This window comes from Schistocerca nitens, chromosome 5 (genome assembly GCF_023898315.1).
Source record: "Schistocerca nitens isolate TAMUIC-IGC-003100 chromosome 5, iqSchNite1.1, whole genome shotgun sequence".
Lineage (NCBI taxonomy): Eukaryota > Metazoa > Arthropoda > Insecta > Orthoptera > Acrididae > Schistocerca > Schistocerca nitens.
This window is the reverse complement of record NC_064618.1, coordinates 453,482,426-453,490,755: the sequence shown is the minus strand read 5'-3', so window position 1 is coordinate 453,490,755 and position 8,330 is coordinate 453,482,426. Positions and strand designations below refer to the sequence as shown.

The window sequence follows — 8,330 nt, the reverse complement described above, 5'->3', positions numbered from 1 at the left end:
TAAGAACCGCTAAGGGAAACAGACTGAGGGATCTGACAGTATCAACAATCAGCCATCTGCAGAGATTACACGAAAGCTCTGATCTGCAGAACAAGTTACAAATATCTACATGGGAAACACATTTTTGTGTGTTAACAAGAATGTGTTTAGCACTCAGGAATATGACATATAGCCAAACCACAAGGAACTTCATTTTTGCCTGGACATTACTTACGACAAGCTCCGACCATATAGTAGTGGATAAGTGTTCACATGGTTACTAAATCTGGAAAAAAAGCTGTTCGTCAATCCCCCATATGTTCTACAGTTTATTCATTGTGACGGAAGAAAATGAAATATCTAACAACCTGAGCAGATCCTCTTCAAATTGTAAATAGAATCTGTGTCTTTAAAACAAATTTTGCCTTGCCTTATCTGGTGCACCGTTAACTTCAAATTCTGCTCATTCTACTTACTCTCATTTCCAAAGGAATTCGTAATTAAATTAGTTGTGACTAGTGCTTTAACATATTTGTAAAAGAATTATTATTTTAGAATTCTCTCTACTTTTGTTAGTACAATACTCAATGCCAAGATTATATCATGAACAATTGGTGTTAATATTGTACTTGCAGAAGTCAATTCAGAAAATTATTATTATTATTCCGTTCTTTAGTTCAAAGGACCACACTTTTATTCCTTATTGGAACACAGACATGGGTTGTATTGTTCCATTATAACTTGCTAATGGTTAACTTAACAGACTTCTCATGTTTGATTTTATAATCTTTTTCTAGGCATCCAGTTGACCATCATTGATTATAACTGAATCAGCCATAAGCAGTTACCAAGGCTTACTTTATTCTTTCATGATTCTTAGAATTTACACGTAAATTTCGTATTATTTAACTGTTTGGTCATTTTAGCTCTGTTAGGATGCCATGATACAATTTGGAATGTCCTGAGGTGGGTGCCAATGCACAAGACATTGCACTGACCACTTCCAGTATATATCGCTATAGACAGTTTTGCAAATTGTATTCATTGCCGTTTTGAAGCCACGTGGCTCCCTTGTTCAAAGGAAGTTCACGAATACATAAACTACATTCGAGAGCTACATCTACGCTGATTTGGATCGTAAGCTGGAGAGCTACTTTCGAGGTTGCATTCTATTCTCATGAAATAAACTTTGTGTGATGGAGAGCCTTGTTGTTGATAGTCATTACTACATGCAAGATGTCTGGTAACACCAATCCAGTTTATATTCAGTGCTGAAGTAAAGATTTCGGTGTGAAGCTAGCTGGTGTTTTCCATTAGCATCGCTCCACATGTTCGTTTCAGTCGTGATTCCACACAGTGGAATGGGTCCACAAAGGTTGCAAATTCATTATATCTTGGAAGCTGCTTACTGCATCAATTAACATTTCATTTTATTCCGTGCAAACTTTTTTATTAGTTGTTAAATGCTCATGGAGGGTAAGGTTACTTTTCTTCTGGTGATTCTGGATTACATTTCTGACGAAGTTGTCTTGGTTTGTACGAATAAGTGTGTGTTTAATTATCACTACAAGGTTGTTAACTTTGTCACTTGTGTTTAGAGGTAAATATATCAACCACTGAAACTAAGTGTTGCAATCTTATTTACCAGGAACATTGTATCGTGTATACTAGTTTATTTAAATGTGTCACGCCAGTGGAGTGCTATCTTGTTTTGCTACGGAGCTGAAATATGTTATTCAGAATCACTTACATAACTTGCCACTCAACTGCAGTGTAGGCACTGAGAGCTATAAACAATAATCAGTTGAAACTCCACACATGCTAATTATATTTCAGAAAAGGACATAAGATAAGTCTACACATCATGTGCTGCTGAACACTCCTATGAGACTTACCGTTCTCCTGCTTCACTGATTTACTCTTATAATATCTAATAGGAAGTTAATCATTTATTGAATGATATTTCAGCTACTATATCTTAGCATTCTGAATTTATACTTAAGCAACCCGTGAGACTGATCCAGGCATGGCTGGACGCTGTAAGTTGAAAGCTAACACACACATTCAAAGTAATCTGCTGCTCGCATGTAACTAATTATTCCTGTAATACATCCGGTATTTGACATGCAAGCCCATTCTTTTCGTTGTGCTGAATTCTTGTGTGTGGACGATTTTCTATATATATTCCATTCAAATAATGTTAGTAATTTCGTTCTCTTGGGCATTACGTAATTCTACTCTCAATAGCATTTCAGTATTATAGAGTATGTATGACTATGTATCATAGTAGGCTATCGTTTGCGATTACACAGCAACCATACAAGTTTTATTTACATTTTGTTCTGTCATTTTCAGAAATACCACTTCCTTGTGTGATAGTTTATAACCTCGTGATAAGGGCTCCACACCATAAGGAAATAATTGATGGTCACAGTTGGCGTGGTTTGCTTTAAATTTCTGCAATTTGCATATTCCTGAATTTTGAATTTCTACGTTTCTGAAGTTATCACGTATTTAAATACAGACCTGTAGCTTTAGAAGTCCATTACAGTTCCAACAGAAGTTAAAACGAAGAAACAGTTCTCAGCTTTTAATATTTAAACTTTGTTAAACTGTCTGCTGGTTTTACGTTGTCCTGAAATTTCTTCCCCAAGATAAAAATATTTTGTATATACTATTGTCTAGCCATTGTAACGACACAGTTAAATTACATATAAATCTGGGTTTATTTATCAACGATTTAAATGAATATTTATTTTCCTATGTATGTTACAGGTTCTTTCAAAATATGCTATGAATGCTTACACAGACTGAATACATAAATCATTTATTCTCGACTTTTGCCATTGCATCTCAAATTTCGAATTAAGCAACAGTAGAACTGAGATATATTTATTTATGTAGTACAATTAATTCATGTTTTATTGCTTCTAAAGCGCACAGAAATTACCCTTGCTTTAAGAACGGAGGTCCGTTAGCTGCATTGTAGAGCGAACCTTAACACTTTTCTGTACAGCAGCACGACTTCCACTGTCATTATGATAATTTTCCCCACTTGCAACTTTATTTTCACGTGAAAACTTGTTCCAGTGAGTTAAATCATTCGAATTATAAATTTACAAAAAAACAAGTACATTTTGTTTAAATTATCCTAATTATACATACAATCACAGTAGTAAGTTACAATCCAGCAAGTCCTGTGAGGCAGTGGCACACACCATATTGCAACAGATATGTTGTCGATAACACAGGATATTACTCTGACTTCCATCCGCCGTCCAGTGCATTTATAAGCTAAACAACATTCACACACTTCTCCATCTTCTTTTACTTTAAATCCTTCATTGCTGCCATTTTAATTAATGCATAGTAACATGCGGCATACGACTATGTATATATAAAACTTATACATCTATACATCATTACACTTGCCCAACATATGTACGTAAACGTTTACACGAAAACACCACTAAGTTTGGAATATAATAGAGTATTCTTTGAAATACATTTACACATAAACAGTGGACCACAAAAAGTAATCACCAACTGACTCCAGATTGTTTGTTTATGTATAATATACACTTTTGTAGACAGCAACACGATTTTCGTGTAGGAGATCGTTCCGAAGTAACCTGAAAGAAAAGAAAAAAGGTAAAGTTAGTCCAGACGTAAACTCAAAGGCAGCTTGTGATACAAAGTAGACAAAATCGTTTACATTCATTTCAAGTAATTAAATTTACTGAAAGAAACACATCATAAGCATAATAAAACACAATGTCAGGTACTTCATAAGTATGTAAAATCTCTTGAATTAAGTAGTTACTGAGATTCATATATATTCTCTTTACATTTGGGAACACCATTTATGTACTTGCTGTATTAAAATGAACTCATCAACGAACGTGGAAATTATACGTATGGTGTATTCATCAGCTGTATCAGATCTTTGAGAATTTTAAGTAAACCGTGAAGCGTTATGTTTGGCTATCGAACCTGTAGTGGTTAAAAACGCTTTATGTGTGCTATAATAGAGTAAACCTAGAGGTTGTTTATATTTCTGTATGTCTCTTCGGTCTAAATTGGACAAAACAGCAACTTTCCTTTTGCTGATTTCTACAAAAACTGCTTTCTAAATAGTTTGCAAAGGATCACATGCATTAGGAGACCCAAACAAAGTTGCAACAGTCATTCCAAAGATCTCTTTAACATCTGCTACCGGAGCTACATCACATTGTCAGAAAGCTGCCTAGTGGATCTGATGAAGAAAGTAGGCGTGAACCACGCGTATTTTACTACCGAGAAACGTCAACACATAAAAGATGAATATCCTGCTTAATGAATCAATGAATCCTTGGAGCAATATGGATCATACTGCTTCTGTTCCAATAACAGTTCGCTCCTGAACTTCTGTTACCCAATACGTTGAACGCACGTCGTTCTGTGCCTCCCAGGTTATATGGCCTTCCCAAAATATACGAAGTTATACAAAAGCTGATACTGGATCGAGGCCAACAGAAATATGTAAGAGTGAAAGAACACGGGGTATAGAAGCCAAAGTAAGTGAACTCAAGCTATCATTAAGTGGGAAACAAAAATCTGATAAAGGAGAAATGGAAAATTATGAACTTCACTTGAAGTAATTCGTTAAAGCATTGCCTTGTAGACCTGTAAGGAGCAAGGTAGGAACCAAAAATTTATGAACGTTGTTGAATCCTTTTATGGACGAAGCGCATAAATTTAACAGCTCTGATTTAATAGTTAGCTTTGATGACTTTTCCTTGTTTGGTAAGGTACCTATAGTCAGTTATGTGCCACCAGCTAGTTTGAGTGGGAAATGACGTCGTCATTTACACATGCGCTAATCTGCACTTACTTTTTACTTAACAACCAGAATTTTGAATAGACTAACGGCGTCGCCACAAGTAAACCATTTCCACCCCTAGCGGTTAATTTATTTGTGGAGATTTTTGAAAAGAGAGCAGTTAATAACGATGTTCTAAAACCGGCAGTGATCTGGAGATACAATATAGTGTGGTCCCATGCTGAAGGTGAATTCGTAGAGCTCTTGGACACTCGCACATGCATTCACGGGAATGCTAACTTTATCAATGAATGGCAGAAGGAAGAGTGTTGAAAGTCTTTGGGCGTATAGGCAGGCGACCAGCTGCAACCATCCTTCGCAGACTGTTAGTATCTTAGGGCTATGGTTAACAATGTTACTGTAGTGCTTGAAGCTGACAGCCTTTAGAACGAAGTCTTATAACTAGAATTTGTATTCTAAAAAAAATCTACAAAACTTCAAATTAGGTTATTTCAAGTGAAACGCCAGACCAACCTCAGAAAGAGGAAAGAGATTTTGCAATATCGATAACTTTCCTTCATTATGCGAAAAACATTTCTTAAAATTGTGAAGAAACATTAAGTGACAATGATTCTCGCTCATGGCTAAACAGTACTTCCTCTGGGTACTGTGAAGGACGACGGCCTTTCACGAAATATGGCTGTCTATAAAAATTGTCATTGTAGTAGGTGTACACCATAACTCACAGTACAGGTTACAATGTTACTTATAATCCGTCTTGATTGCAAATTTTTTTATTCATATGACCGGTTTCGGTTCATTCAGAACCATCTTCAGATCTAATATTTCAGTTACCGGAGTAACCCGTCCAAATCCAGCAACTTTCACATACTGTGACGCAGCATGTGAAAGTTGCTGGATTTGGACGGGTTACTTCTGTAACTTAATAAGGAAGTATCAGAACCTATGAGAAAACGCGAAGGTTAGTAAAAACATTTTTTGCCCAGTGGGACGTGATCCAGCGACGTATCAAGTGTCTCACTTTATAGTTCTGCATCCTTACAAATTGCGCTATACCGGCCATGCATGACGTTGCACAATACTTTGCGTCTTAGTAGCTCCTGAAAGCTTTAATCGTAGATATGTTATTAACTGACATTTAATTATAATATATTGTAAGAAGAACAATGCGTTTATTATTGATCCTCAGTGAGCCGTTGCCTTGAAATGGCATACTTCCATAATAAACAAGTTGCAATAACTCTTTAACCACCAATATGACTTTACCCGTCATTTTATTATAATAGATTGTACGACGGGTTTTCGAGAGATCCTCAGATTTGGTTGGGGTTAGAAACGGCATACACATTGAAGAGCCAAAGAAACTGGTACACTTGCCTAATATCGTGTAGAGCCACCGCGAGCACGCACAAGTGCCGCAGCACGACGTTGCATGGACTCGACTAATGTCTAAAGTAGTGTTGGAAGGAACTGACACCATGAATCCTGCAAGGCTGCCCATGACCCCGTAAGAGTACGAGGGGCTGGAGATCTCTTGTGAACAGCGCGTTGCAAGGCATCCCAGATATGCTCAATAATGTTCTGTATGGGGAGTTTGGTGGCCAGCGGAAGTTTTTAAACTCAGAAGAGTGTTCTTGGAGACACTATGTAGGAATTCTGGACGTGCGGGGTGTCGCATTGTCCTGCTGGAATTATCCAAGTCCGTTGGAATGCACAATGGACATGCTTGCATGCAGGTGGTCAGGTAGGATTCTTACGTACATGTCACCTGTCAGAGTCGCATCTAGACGCATCAGAAGTCGCATATCACTCCAACTGCACACGCCCCACAGCATTACAGAGCCTCCACCAGCTCGAACAGTCCCTAACTGACTGCAGGGTCCATGGACTACTGAGGTTGTCTACATACCCGTACACGTTCATTCGTCCGATACAATTTGAAACGAGATTCGTCCGACCAGGCAACATGTTTCCAGTCATCAACATTCCAATGTCTGTGTTGACGGGCCCAGGCGAGGTGTAAAGCTTTGCGCCGTGCAGTCCTGTCACATTGAACAACGATTCTCATCATCATCGTTGGTCTTATTATTGCAGGCTTTTTTTCCGGCCGCAGCGATGTTGGAGATTTGATGTTTTACCGGATTCTTGATATTCACGGTACACTCGTGAAATGGTCATACGGGAAAATCCCCACTTCATCGCTACCTCGGATACGCTGTGTCCCATTGCTCGTGCTCCGCATATAACACCACATTCAAACTCACTTAAATCTTCAGAATGAGATTTTCACTCTGCAGCGGAGTGTGCGCTGATATGAGACTTCCTGGCAGATTAAAACTGTGTGCCGGACCGAGACTCGAACTCGAGACTTTTGCCTTTCGCGGGCAAGTGCTCTACCAACTGAGCTACCCAAGCACGACTCATACTCCGTCCTCACAGCTTTACTTCTGCCAGTACCTCGTCTCATACCTTCCAAACTTTACAGAAGCTCTCCTGCGAACCTTGCAGAACTAGCAAAAATAATGGCTCTGAGCACTATGGGACTCAACTGCTGAGGTCATTAGTCCCCCAGAACTTAGAACTAGTTAAACCTAACTAACCTAAGGACATCACAAACATCCATGCACGAGGCAGGATTCGAACCTGCGACCGTAGCGGTCTTGCGATTCCAGACTGCAGCGCCTGTAACCGCACGGCCACTTCGGCCGGCGCAGAACTAGCACTCCTGAAAGAAAGGATATTGTGGAGACATGGCTTAGCCACAGCCTGGGGGATGTTTTCAGAATGAGATTTACACTCTGCAGTGGTGTGTGTGCGCTGATATGAATCTTAAAGCTTCATAACCAGCCATTGCAGCGGCAGTAACCGATCTAACAAGTGCGCCACACACTTGTTGTCTTACATAGGCGTTGCCGACGGCAGCGCCGTATTCTGCCTGTTCACATATCTTTGTATTTGACTATGCAGGCCTATACCAGTTTCTTTGACGCTTCTGTGTGTAATGTATATACATATGGGCTTCAACTGAAAGCCAATATGGTGTCTCACGGCCCTGTATTGAAAAGAGATGGCGTCATGTCACGTAGATGGCATTCTTCCGCCTCATTGGTCTACATTCGAACGCACAGTCAGAATATCGGACATGCTAGTATTGTTCTCCACGCTTGAAAAGACTCCCCAACGATCGTTTCCCACCCTGTGACGTCAGAAACTCGTGACGCTCAACGCTCGGAAGCATGGTCCGTATACCGACGGCATTAGGAACAACGGGAGAGAGAAGAGTCCTGCGCTCACGACGAGAATGCGTTTCTGCACGGGTGCCACGTTCTTTCGCGCGAGCTCTAGCTAAACATCGCGCATGTGAACCTGGAACGTAGTACTCAGACCTCTGTCGGAGATTTGATTTCGAGTTATCCACACTGAGTGGGTGTGCTGTGCTGGAGACTGCCGTATCCGTATCGGAGCTTCGCGGCCGCTGGGGTGCTGCCAGCACTCGCCGCTGAGAGCCGGGCCGTGTTCGCGGCTGATC

The 8,330-nt window shown here is 39.7% G+C and overlaps 1 long non-coding RNA gene across 1 annotated transcript in view; it reads right to left on the bottom strand.

Moving 5' to 3' along the window:
• Nucleotides 1–2,844: 2,844 nt before the first annotated feature.
• The window catches only part of LOC126260127 (uncharacterized), a 674,168-nt gene continuing 668,682 nt past the window's right edge, over nucleotides 2,845–8,330 (bottom strand). The window contains exon 3 of the long non-coding RNA XR_007546606.1: nucleotides 2,845–3,611. This is a non-coding gene — a long non-coding RNA (uncharacterized LOC126260127). The remainder of the gene's footprint in view (nucleotides 3,612–8,330) is intronic.